We start from the raw sequence: 14,071 nt of genomic DNA, 5'->3' as shown, positions 1-14,071 counted from the left end.
GATATCCATTATTTTAACATGTTTAATAACGAGTGAATTTCTACACTGTTTTATAAATGGATTTAAATGAAATAAACGAATAAATCTCAGAAACTGCAGGCATTGTATATGTTTTAAATAAATAAATTTTAATAAACTTTGTTACAAACGCCGAAAACTTCCAATTTTTAAAACTGTCATGCTATCCGCTTATAGGTACATGTATGCACAATGATTATGTCTCATGTCCAAATAGGTGATTGCATAATAATAAATTGAAAGTAAAAATGTATCGCATCTGTCATAATAAATTAGTACATGTAGTCATAATGATACAGGGGTTTCACTTTTCATCAGGAAAGAAATCGCCCTAAAGCAACGGAGTAACTAAAAATATATACTGATTTCTTTTTCACGTTTATGAATGTCGAAACACAAAGTCCTATATCGACGTATCAGAAATAATACTAGTTCGGCTGAAAGTCTGTATTTCTGAAAATATAGATTGTTGTATAGTTGAAAAATATATAAAGAATAAGTCGAACAGTTTTATATAAAACAGCAGTTACCCCGTTTATATAGTTTACTTGCTAAATCTTGTAATGTCGTGTCTTGTTAACGGCGGCCAATTCTGTAACGACGTGATATAATATCTTCAGAAACGTCGCGCTTTTCGGCATTTAACTACGACTTTTTAGTTCTTTAGCGAAAAATCGAACGAGAACACATGTCTTTTTTATTTGATAATATCAAAGTGTGGACCCTACAGCAGATTGTTTCAAAAAATAAAAAACGTTATAGGACAAAATGCATAAATTTGCACGTAAAAAACTATAACAATTTCGGCGTGTGCCCGTTTGTTTTCATAAAAACGGCGGTCTTGTAATGCACTAAATACATTTAGATTTTTCCACGTACACTGGAACAGTCAACTCAATGCGAAATCGGAGAAAAATGAAATTGCCAAACTTTTAGTGAAATTATGACATAAAAACGAGTAATTGACGTGAAAAATTGGGTGTCACCAGGTGGCGCTTTAACGTAAACGCATAAGCGTCAAAAGGAAAAAAGATATATATATATATCCTGAAAATATAGAGACTGATCTGTAACTGTGCCAATTTCATTTTTTTCCGTCAAACTTCTGCATTCCGCTCCTAAGGTGTAGATTGACCTTTAATAAGTGTTAATATGATTATTTTCAGTATTTTAACCAAACAACTTTTTATGATTTAATTATTATTTTTATATAATATGATTATTTTCAGTATTTTAACCAAACAACTTACTATGATTTAATTATTATTCACAAGAGTTGATAAAAATGCTCAAATATAAATTGAAAGCATCTCGATGAAGGCCCAACGTCTTTGAAATAGGATTACCGTGCGCCAGGTTCGTTCAGGTAAGTGACTCCTTACAATATGGTCATAATCGCGTCAACTTTGCAGTTAAATTAGTAGAAAGATTACAAATTATGACGGTACTTTCCTTCTCTTCTTTTGCTTTAACAAGTTATATAAAAGAAAGATAAATAGTCTACGTTATTTTTGAACAACCCTCGTACGTTGTTAGATTATGTTTAGATGATTTTTATCGAGTAATGATGTTCCTGTTAAATAACATAAAGCGTAAAAACACAACTTGTTCTGTAAAACTTTGCTTTTCAAATAATACAACAGCAAATCAACTTGTTTGTATAAAGTACAAATTTAATGGCAAAACAGAATTCAGTGTTTCAGTAATCTAACAATGAGTATTTCAATACATGTTTCCGCAAATTAGACATATTTACTTATAATAATGAACAAACAGAAATTGTTAGCAAATTTAAATACCTAGGTGTTCTTTTTACGACAGGTGGTGCTTTTAACGAGATGGACATGTAAGCAGGCCAAGCCCTGAAAGCCACCTTTCAACTTAATAAATATTTGTATAAGTTCACATCTATCTCGCCAAAACATATATTGAATCTTTATGATAAATTAGTTACACCGGTAATGAATTATGCCTCAGAGATAGGGGATTTAACAAGGGTACACATATTGAAAGAGTTCATCTTTGTTTCTGTAAAAAGCTGTTAGGGGTTAAAGTTTGTTGTCAAAATGCTTTTGTATATGGTGAAACTGGAAGAGTGACATATATTTCGCACATATATTTACATATTAAAATACTGGTTAAAATTGTGTCAGTGCGAAGAGGTTAAATATGCACGGCAGATGTATGTTCTATTAAAAATGATATTGAATTACACCCTAATCATATAAACTGGGTACATAATGTTAAAAACTTATTGTCAAGGTTAGGTTTTTATGATGTGTGGTTAAAGCAAGGAGTTGGTGACATTAATCTATTCTTACAAACCTTGAAGGTACGTCTTTATGATATATTTAAACAAAATTGGAACGACAGCTTACAGGGATCCTCTCGTGCCTTATTTTACAGAACAGTACTGTAGCTACTTTTACTTTTCAGAAGTATTTAAATGATGTCATTGTTGAAAAACATAGAATAAGTATGTCTCGACTAAGAATGTCATCACATAGGCTAGAAATAGAAAGTGGCAGATGGAGAAAACCTGTAAGCGTCCCTTTGGATCAAAGAAAATGTTTATTTTGTAATGTATTGGAGGATGAATACCATTTTATTATTGAGTGTTCTCTATATACTGATTTAAGGCATCACTACATTAGAAGATACTATTGGTTTCATCCTAATTATATCAAATTGATGGAACTAACTAGAGATGCTTTTGAGAAAAGCGCATGTCTCCCACAACTACCCCTATGAAAAATGACTAGTTTCTCTGGATGGTCTTGATAAATGGATTCAATTAGATGGTGCCCCTATGAAAAATGACTAGTTTCTCTGGATGGTATGACGAATGGATTAAGTTAGAAGGTCTGGATGAATGGATCCAATCAGTAATTCAAGGGCCATAATTCAAAAGTGCCTGGGCCGATTTGGCTAGTTATCGAACTTGGCCGAGGTCTTATGGTCAAACACATTTTGTTCAAGTTTGGTGATGTTCGGATGAGAAATGTTTGACTTAAGAGTGCGGACAAGCTTTGATATTTTTCTTTGTTTTTTGTGGCAGACACACTGGAGTAAATCAATATGTCTCCCATACTACTGTGTGGTGGGAGACGGTGCGACGTTAAACCCAACAAAATAAAATAAATAAAACATAATTAAAACTGAAAATGTTACTGAATTAATGAAACTTTCAGCGTATGTATACAATGCGTTTGAAAAACGAAACTTGATTTTGAATTCAATGTAGCAGTCAGTAATTAATGTTAAAAAGTCTCTATTATGTTGTAACACTTGATATTCGTGATATTGTTAAATAATGCTCTCACAGTCTCTCCCTCTCTCAAAGATATAGAATGCATTTGGTATAAAGTGTTTATCTATTGATATATTTATTGTCATCTTTCTCACACATCTTGTATATTTGCATTGTTAATTCTCCTGTGATTATGTTATATTGATGCATGTGCATGGGCCAGAATTGGCTTAATACATAATAAAGTTTAACTTATATATCTGCTTCCGGAATAAAAGAGGATCTTCCGGTCTGTCCCTCTTTTTTGCCGCTATATGGCGTTTTTACCTGTGAAAATCACAGCAAAAAAAGAAGAAATCGCAGACCACAGCAACAGAAAATCAAAATTTGTTCGTACGTACGAACAAAATTCCAAATAAAATTTACAAATTCTTGCTCATTTCTCACATTTTTAAATGCAATTTGGAATTTTGTTCGTACGTACGAACAGATCCTGGCTGTTCGTACGTATGAACAATAATCCATATTCCGTATTATTTTTCAGTTCTGTCATGCTGTTCAAACAGCTCAGATTTGTTCGTACGTCCGAACAAAATTCCAAAATAGCTTTAAAATTTCTTTTTCATTTCTCACTATCATTTGTTCCTATGCATGAACAGCCTGGATTTGTTCGTACGTACGAACAATTGAGAAAACTGAAAAAGAATTTATTCTTAAAAAAATGCAATTTGGAATTTTGTTTGTAAGTAAGAACAAATCCTGTCCATAATATTTTTCAATTCTGATATTCTGTTCAAACAGCCCAGATTTGTTCGGACGTACGAACAAAATTCCAAACTGCTTTAAAAATTCTTTTTCATTTCTCACTATCATTTGTTCGTACGTACGAACAAATGAGAGAACTGAAAAAGAATTTTTTCTTAAAAAAATGCAATTTGGAATTTTGTTCGTACGTACGAACAAATCCTGTCCATATTATTTTTCAATTCTGATATTCTGTTCGAACAGCCTAGATTTGTTCGGACGTATGAACAAAATTCCAAAGTGCTTTAAAAATTCTTTTTCATTTCTCACTATCATTTGTTCGTACGTACGAACAGTCTGGATTTGTTCGTACGTACGAACAAATGAGAGAACTGAAAAAGAATTTATTCTTAAAAAAAAAAATGCAATTTGGAATTTTGTTCGGACGTACGAACAAATCCTGTCCATATTATTTTTCAATTCTGATATTCTGTTCGAACAGCCCAGATTTGTTCGGACGTACGAACAAAATTCCAAAGTGCTTTAAAAATTCTTTTTCATTTCTCACTATCATTCGTTCGTACGTACGAACAGTCTGGATTTGTTCGTACGTACGAACAAATGAGAGAACTGAAAAAGAAGTTATTCTTAAAAAAAAATGCAATTTGGAATTTTGTTCGGACGTACGAACAAATCCTGTCCATATTTTTCAATTCTGATATTCTGTTCGAACAGCCCAGATTTGTTCGGACGTACAAACAAAATTCCAAACTGCTTTAAAAATTCTTTTTCATATCTCACTATCATTTGTTCTTACGTACGAACAAATGAGAGAACTGAAAAAGAATTTATTCTTAAAAAAATGCAATTTGGAATTTTGTTCGTACGTACAAACATATCCTGTCCATATTTTTTTTCAATTCTGATATTCTGTTCAAACAGCCCAGATTTGTTCGGACGTACGAACAAAATTCCAAACTGCTTTAAAAATTCTTTTTCATTTCTCACTATCATTTGTTCATACGTACGAACAAATGAGAGAACTGAAAAAGAATTTATTCTTTAAAAAAATGCAATTTGGAATTTTGTTCGTACTTAAGAACAAATCCTGTTCATATTATTTTTCAATTCTGATATACTGTTCGAACAGCCCAGATTTGTTCGGATGTACGAACAAAATTCCAAACTGCTTTAAAAATTCTTTTTCATTCACAATCGTTGTTCGTAATGAGCAGCTTGAATTTGTTCGTACGTACGAACAAATGAGAGAACTGAAAAAGAATTAACTTTTTAAAAAAAATCAATTTGGAATTTTGTTCATACGTACGAACAAATTTCTAAATTGTAATAAATTCTTTTTCACTTCTCATAATCATTTGTTCGTACGTACGAACAAATGAGAGAAAAGAAAAAGAAACTTAATTTAAAACAAAGGCCTGAAGGGCCTGAGTCGGCTAATGATTGATGTATTGACAGTATAGTCTACCAATTTCAGTTTGTTTTTAGTTTTTTTCTTAAAATTTCATAACACAGCTCGATATTTACCCAAAATATTATATCCGGATACGATTACACTTTTCTCCAGTTTCAACAATATATTTTACAAATTGTGATGATACGAAGACATTTAGCAGCAATTGGCAGTATCTGACATTCAAGTTTACGGTTAAATTAGCTCTTATTTAAATCTTTTCATAAAAAAGTTGTTTCGTTTTGTGAAAGCAGCCAAACATAGACGATCTACTTTCGATTTCAAAAACTACAAGAAAATACAATTTAATGTTTCGCCGATTTGTTTATTTCTCGAAAAATAAGAATTAAAATCATTTTTAATATCAGTAGTAACTAAACAAACCAGTAAGAGCTTCTTCTTCCGATAATTTATCCGTTTACTCAGACTGCAAAATTCAACCCACGCAAAGTTTATAGAAATCATACAATGCGTGTTTACGGTCAATGTGGGAGAATTAAGGCTGATCGGCTATGTTACCTAACGCATCCAGACAATTCAGATTTTGTTTTTGAAAAAGCATTGTGTGCGTTTCTGTAATTTTATATACGTTTTTATACGCTTAGAAATTATTAGACATGCGTATTTGCATTATTTCTATACGTAATTTACGCTAATACGCATCTTATCTGGAGCCCTGTGGAACTATTTTTTGTCTTTCGCTGGATGTTACCCAAGCTTTGTAAGCCTGCGCAATTCTTAAAATGCACATTTATGCTTAATGAGTTACGTTTGAGTATTGCACAATTACAAGTCATAAATATGACAGATTACATCGTATATTGGTCATAGCAATGGGAATTGACACAACTTAACTTCATTCATGCAGTGAACTGTTTGAAGTTTGAGAAACCAATGGAACTACATCCCTTCACGTGTTATTCGGTCCATTTAGAGAATCGCTGAACAGCAAGGACTCGTCAAAAGGCTTTCAGCCTTTAGCCGACTCAAAAAAAATACAATTTGGAATTTTTCTGTTTGTCTGGATTTGTTTGTACGCATTTGAAAAATATCCAAATATGAACAAATGTGAGAACTGAATAAGAATCTGTATACATTTGGAATATTGTTCGTATTTATGGACAAATGCCACTTAATATCATTTTGCAAAAAATACAAGTATCACTGAAAATTTCAACACATATTTTAATCTATTTATTTAAAAAAATACCAAAACAAATACTTATGAACATAATAAATATAACACAAAAGTCTAACATAAATAAACAAGAGTGCCAGAATGTCACAATATACGCCCGTCACTGCAAATTTCTTTACACTAGCACCTGTATTTGCAAATGGAATTTTAATTTTGTGGTAGTGATTATTGTAATTCTTTTGTTTTTCTAAATCAACATCAAAACTCCTTACCAGGTAGAGATACCTTAAGGGGACGCATATTGCTACATTCACAGTTCATACAGCAATGCGGAAGGGGTGCATATTCAAGAAATCGATGGTGGGAAAATAAAAAACATATTCCTAAACTGATATAATACTGATGGACACCTGTAATATTCAGTATTTTGTGGATAAGGATGTGGTACTATGAATGTAATAGGAAAACAGAGGTGTTTGTGAAAGTACATTCAACACAAAATATTAAGCTTTTGTATAAGGAAAAAACAGGTTTTTTACAATAACAGTGTTCCAAATAATGTTGAAGGGATGAGATTTTCTTTCTAACACACCAGGTTTGCTTAAACATGTAAAAATTTAATGCCACGTCAGTTCATCTCTGGATGGACGCCATATTTCTCATTGATAAAAAATGTAAACAAAAAAATCAGAGTGGGATTAGCATTGCAAGGGCATAACATGACATTCTACACAATGAATACCTTAGAACAGATATCTAAGATGCTACACAGGTCAGGTGGGTTAAATGCATAATGCCGATCACTTGAAATTCATCTTGAAAAGGTGGTTAATTTTAGTTTGTTTACATGGTTTTTAATTTTCCCACGACTTCTCGGCGATTCACTGCAAATGTATTACTGCGCCGGACGAAAGGTAACTCTAATAAACAACGGGAGACAACTTAGGTGTCAGCACGTGTACGCTTTTTAAAAAAAACATGTCGATGATTATAATTTCTTATCAAATAATGAATCCTATTCAGATATTCGTCTTTAATATTAGAAAATTATTAATTTCTGTGGACATTTGTCAAAAAATATTACCTACAGTGGACTACTTTGCGCATCAAACTGGTTTCCGCTTCAGTTGTGAGGCACTTCCGTTATACTTTTGACAACAATAACAAAACACAAAATGAATCGATAAAGTCACTTATAAACCGACTGCTACTTAAATTAGTGTAAGTAAAGTTGTTGTTACAACATTATACATGTTCGTTACGTTATGAGATAAAGTTTATCTTGAACTGCATAATCCATTAACTACGTTTACATGATATTGCATTTACAACTTATTTGACCCCATTTTTTTACGTGAATGACAGCATTCTCGTGCAACTCGTGCAAACAGAGTTATGAAAAGTATGGTGGAGAATTCATGGACAAATTATAAATGACATTAAAATGAGGATAACTGTATATTCGTCCAGTTTTGATCATTGACATTCCTGCTGTGTATTAGTAACTTTTGTGAACAAGATTAGAATGTTGCTTTTGCACATATACACATTGATCGGACCTCTCAACAAAATTTCATACCTTATTTTAGGGATTTTTAAGACAGTACATTTTCAAAAGTTTGTTGAATGTGTTTTGATATTTAAGTGCATTGCAATTCATGAATACCAAGTTAAAAGTTAATAATGGCAACATTTCTAGGCCTTTATTGTAAGCCACTAGACTTCTGTAATGATAAATGTTTAATGTATTAAGGGGAATATACTCTTTTAGTTTTGTAATGTGGCATTCCTTGACCACCGTATCTTTTCTTATGCACTACTTTGTAAACAAACTAAATAATGTGTTTTAGCTCACATATGCCAAATGAAAAGCAAGACAGTGAACTTATTTCACATTCTTTCTTTAAATTAGAATCTGTAGGACATTGATAAATGTTTGGACAAAGTGAAGCACTATTATTTTTGCACCAAAAAGTCTTAATTGTTGACTTTGAATGTACACAAGAAGTCTTATGTAATTCAACAATAACTTTCTTGTTTCAGTTTTTCTCATTTTTATTTTAGTGAGCAATCCTTTGTGTACTTATAACAGTTGAAACAGTATTCATTTCATTTACCAAAACCTTGTACTTTTTTGCAGGTAAATTTTATAATACCCCACCCACTTTTTTCTAATTTCAAAGTATGCGTCCCCTTAAAATACACCTAAAATTTGAAAGTAGCATCTATGTTGCACCACAGAAAAGTGGTCTTGGTTTTTCCCTACGGTCAATTATAAAAAAGTTACAATATAAGTTATTTATAGTAACAACTAAGGGAAGTTAATCTTTAAAAAAAAAAAAATCCAAAAAAAAAAAAAATCCAAAAAAAAGTTGTAAGTCCACAAAAAAATTTTTACCAGGTAGAGATTGGTCAAAATACACCTCAAAATTGGATGTAGCATGCATGTTGTACTACAGAAAAGTGGTCTCGATTTTTTCTTACGACTAGTAATGAAGAAGTTATAATATAAGCTATTTTTAGTAATAACAAAGGGAAGTAATTCTAAAGAAAGGAACTGCGCATGACACTTCCTCTCATGATGGTGTATAATTGTGCCAAGTAACATCAAAATCCCTCCATGCATGAAGAAGAAATGCTCCGGACAAAGTCATTCTTGTATCTGACCTTTGGCCTGTAAGTGTGACCTTGACCTTAGACCTAGGGACCTGGTTCTTGCGCAAGACACTTCGTCTCGTGGTGGTGAACATTTGTGCCAAGTTATATAAAATCCCTCTATGCATGAAGAAGAAATGCTCTGGACAAGGTTTTCATTCTTGTATCCTTTGACCTCTAAGTGTGACCTTGACCTTAGACCTAGTGACCTGGTTCTTGCACATGACACTCTGGCTCATGGTGGTGAACATTTGTGACAAGTTATATCAAAATCCCTCTATGCATGAAGAAGAAATGCTCCGGACAAAGTTTTCATTCTTGTATCTTTTGACCTCTAAGTGTGACCTTGACCTTAGACCTAGTGGCCTGTTTCTTGCGCATGACACTCCGCCTCATGGTGGTGAACATTTGTGACAAGTTATATCAAAATCCCTCTTTGCATGAAGAAGAAATGCTCTGGACAAAGTTTTCATTCTTGTATCCTTTGACCTCTAAGTGTGACCTTGACCTTAGACCTAGGGACCTGGTTCTTGCGAAAGACACTCCGTCTCATGATGATGAACAATTGTGCCAACTTTCATCAAAATCCCTCCATGAATGAAGAAGATATGCTCCAGACAAAGTCATTCTTGAATTTGACCTTTGACCTCTAAGTGTGACCTTGACCTTAGACCTAGGGACCTGGTTCTTGTGCATGACACTCCGTCTCATGATGGTGAACAACTGTGCCAAGTTTCATCAAAATCCCTCCATGCATGTAGAAGATCTATGGTCCAGACAAAGTCTGTGGACGCCGCCCGCCCACCAGTGGCGTTCCCATAATACGTCTTGTTTTTCAAACGGGCGTATAAAAAGGATTTGCCAAAGAAAAACAAGAGCACCGCAATGCAGGGCAATATAAACAGAAAACAAAGTCACATGACCATTGACCCCTAAGTGTGACCTTGACCTTAAAGAAAGCCATCCGAAACATGTGCTCTGTAACATTGTCTCAATGTGATACAAGTTGTGTGCAAGTTTGGTTAAAATCAAATCATAAATGAAGCTGCTATTGTGCAGACAAGGTCAAAATAGCTAATTTTGGCCCTTTCAGGGGCCATAACTCTGGAACCCATTATGGGATCTGGCCGGTTCAAGAATGGTACCGAGATCTTATGGTGACACAAGTTTTGTGCAAGTTTGATTAAATTCAAATCATAAATGAAGCTGCTATTGTGCAGACAATGTCAAAATAGCTAAATCTGGCCCTTTCAGGGGCCATCACTCTGGAACCCATAATGGAATCTCACCAGTTCATGAAAGGAACCAAGATCTTACGGTGATACAAGTTGTGTGCCAGTTTGGTTAAAATCAAATCATAAGTTCAGACAAGGTCAAAATAGCTAATTTTGGTCCTTTCAGGGGCCATAACTCTGGAACCCATAATGGGATCTGGCCAGTTCAAGAAAGGAACCGTGATCTTATGGTGATGCAAGTTGTGTGCAAGTTTGGTTAAAATAAAATCATAAATGAAACCACTGTCGTGCAGACAAGAAATTGTTGACGCACGTCCGCACTGACGGATGAAGGGTGATCACAAAAGCTCACCTTGTCACTATGTGACAGGTGAGCTAAAAAAGAAAGTGTAAAAAAACTTCAACTAAGGTGGGGACGCGGAAAGACGCCAATGCCAGGTCGGGTAGGATTGCCCTCCTTATTCTTCGTATACTTGAGCTAAAAATTATATACAATATATGCCCATCATGTAAATGTTACAGTAAAACATATTCTGTTTTGTAGACAGTAATATCAAACAATGACATATACAATTCCAAAAATGAAAATGAATTCTTTAAAACAATTTTGGTAGGGGGTCACCTAAGGATAATTCCTGTTAAGTTTGGTGTGAATATGCCCTGCGATTTTGAAGTAAATTTTTTACTAATTGTTGACCGATGGATAACCCACGAAGGAAATAGAGCATTTACAAAAGCTCACCATGAAGTGGTTACAAGAATTTATTAAAAGGTTGCAAAATTTCAGCAATTCAGCTATAATTTGGCAGTTCTCTAAACAAGAGGGTCATGATGACCCTGGATCGCTCACCTGAGTATTATGAGCTCATGTTTCAAATGTCAAACTGATGATTTTTAGAAATGTTTTGGAAGATTTTACGATGTATAATCAAGTAACCCCTGGGGCGGGGCCAATTTTATCCCAGGGGTCACGATTTGAATAAAGTTTGTAGATGTCTACTAGGCAATGTTACATATCAAATATCTAAGATCTAGGCCTTCTGGTTTATTTTTAGCAAATTTTGAATGATTTTTCTTTGTACAATCAAGTAACCCCATGGGGCGGGCTCAATTGGACCCCAGGGGTAATGATTTGAACAAATTTTGTAGAAGTCTACTCTAGGCAATGCTACATGTCAAATATCTAAGATCTAGACCTTCTGGTTTATTTTTAGAATTTTTTTGAAGATTTTCCTATATAAAATCAAGTGACCCCTGGGGCGAGGTCAATTTTGACCTGGGGGGCATGATTTGAACAAATTTTGTAGAGGTCCACTAGGCAATGCTACATGTCAAATATCTAGGCTCTAGGCCTTCTGGTTTATTTTTAGAAAATTTTGAAGATTTTTCTAGGTACAATCAAGTAACCCCATGGGGCGGGGTCAATTTGACCCCGGGGGTCATGATTTGTATAAATTTTGTAGAAGTCTACTAGGCAATGCTTCATGTCAAATATCTAAGATCTAGACCTTCTGGTTTATTTTTAGAAAATTTTTGAAGATTTTCCTATATAAAATCAAGTGACCCCTGGGGCGGTGTCAATTTTGACCCTGGGGGTCATGATTTGAACACATTTTGTAGAGGTTCACTAGGCAATACTACATGTCAAATATCTAAGCTCTAGGCCTTCTGGTTTATTTTTTTAAAAAAATTTGAATATTTTCCTATAGAAATCGATGTAAAATCAAGTGACCCCTGGGGCGGGGTCAATTTTGATCCCGGGGTCATGATTTGAACAACTTTAGTAGAGGTCCACTAGGCAATGCTACATGTCAAATATCTAAGCTCTAGGGCTTCTGGTTTTTGAGAAGAAGATTTTTAAGATTTTCCTATGTAAAATCAAGTGACCCCTGGGACGGGGTCAAGTTTGACCCAAGGGTCATGATTTGAACAAATTTGGTAGAGGTCCACTAGGCAAATGCTTCACACCAAATATCTAAGCTCTAGGGCTTCTTGTTTTTGAAAAGAAGATTTTAAAGTTTTTCCTTTCGTTCTCTGCATGGAATTCAATTCTTCGAACACTTTTTGTACAGCTTCACCCAAGGAACATTCTTGTGAAGTTTTGATGAAATTGGCCTAGCGGTTTAAAGTAAAAGTTTACGGACAGAAGCCGAAGCCGGACGGTGAGTGATCAGAATAGCTCACCCTGAGTCTTCAGCTCTGGTGAGCTAAAAAAAGTGGCTATAACTTTCTGAGGCCCAGTTGAGGCCCTGCTATATAAAGTACACTTTTTTACCTACAAACAGCACTTCACCCAATACTTTTTATGTTAAGTTTACTTAATGGATGAAATGGCTAAAACAATCATACTAATGTAACATTTTTGAATAACCCAATAAAATATTAGAACCGTAAAAAAATTGTTTTCAAGTACCAGTAGAGTTATCATTGTAGTTTGAAAACACTATTTCTCGGAATCTAAAGTCACAATTTATATTTAAATCCCTTGCTTCCTATGTTGTTCGAAACGAAATGACAACCTAGGTTTTCAGGACATGAACATGATGAACTGAATAAAAAATAAATTCACACAAGAAACTTGCATACAGTTAAAATATTTTTCAAGTTAATATAACAAATGCAATATGCTGTTCTTTTCATTGCATCTTCTAGTCTTGCACAGTAAAAACACAATTATGTGATAAGTATTGTAGTAAGCTTAGTACAAACATATATTATACAGTTTCTCAGGTTGCCACTTAGTTGAGAAAATGAATTTCCCAAACTATTTCCTGACTTTTCCCTGACTCAACTGCACTTTTCAATGACCAATACAGGGCTCCAGATAATTTTGTTGCCCTGTGAGTGTTTACTCATCATAATTTTTGTGAATGAGTAAAATGGTAAAATCTGAAATTTTACTAAGAGTAAATTTTACTCTTGAAAATTTGTAATGTAAAAACAAAAAAGAAAACGGTTTTATAACATATAAATTTTATAATTTGGTGTAACACCCATGAATTTGTTTGCAGTTCAGTTTCAATTCAGCATTCAAGTTTTTTGCTTTTGTTCTCCCTTGGTTTTACTTTACTTTGGCTTACAATACGATACTCAATATAGCTTTAAATATGTTTTAACGATCGTTCTTGTTGGTTTAAAGATGCGTAGTGTTTGTTCACTTTTTACAATCTTAGATCGACACCGCTTTAGAATGCTGACCGTGCTTTGTTACGTAAGGACTTTAGATGATTCAGAGTTTGTTTACGCTAGTAAAAAGTCATTGCAGGAGTTTCTGTAATTTCTTATACAGTAAACCTCACTTATAAGGAACTCGGATATAAGGAACACTCGGTTATAAGGAACAGTTTCAATTCCCCGATCTAATTCCTTCTTTATTCATGTAAAATCCTCGGTTATAGGAACTCGGTTATAAGGAACACTCGGTTTTATAAGGAACACTTTCCGGGTCCCAAAGTATGAAATTCATGGAAAACCCCTCGGTTTAGCGAATGGACATAAAGAATAAAAAATTTTTGAAAATGGGAAAATAAATTTGAGAATCGCTGATGATTAATCTCGGC

The sequence above is a fragment of the Mercenaria mercenaria genome, chromosome 7, assembly GCF_021730395.1.
Source record: "Mercenaria mercenaria strain notata chromosome 7, MADL_Memer_1, whole genome shotgun sequence".
Taxonomy (NCBI): domain Eukaryota; kingdom Metazoa; phylum Mollusca; class Bivalvia; order Venerida; family Veneridae; genus Mercenaria; species Mercenaria mercenaria.
The sequence above is the reverse complement of the archived record's forward strand: the minus strand, read 5'-3'. Positions refer to the sequence as shown.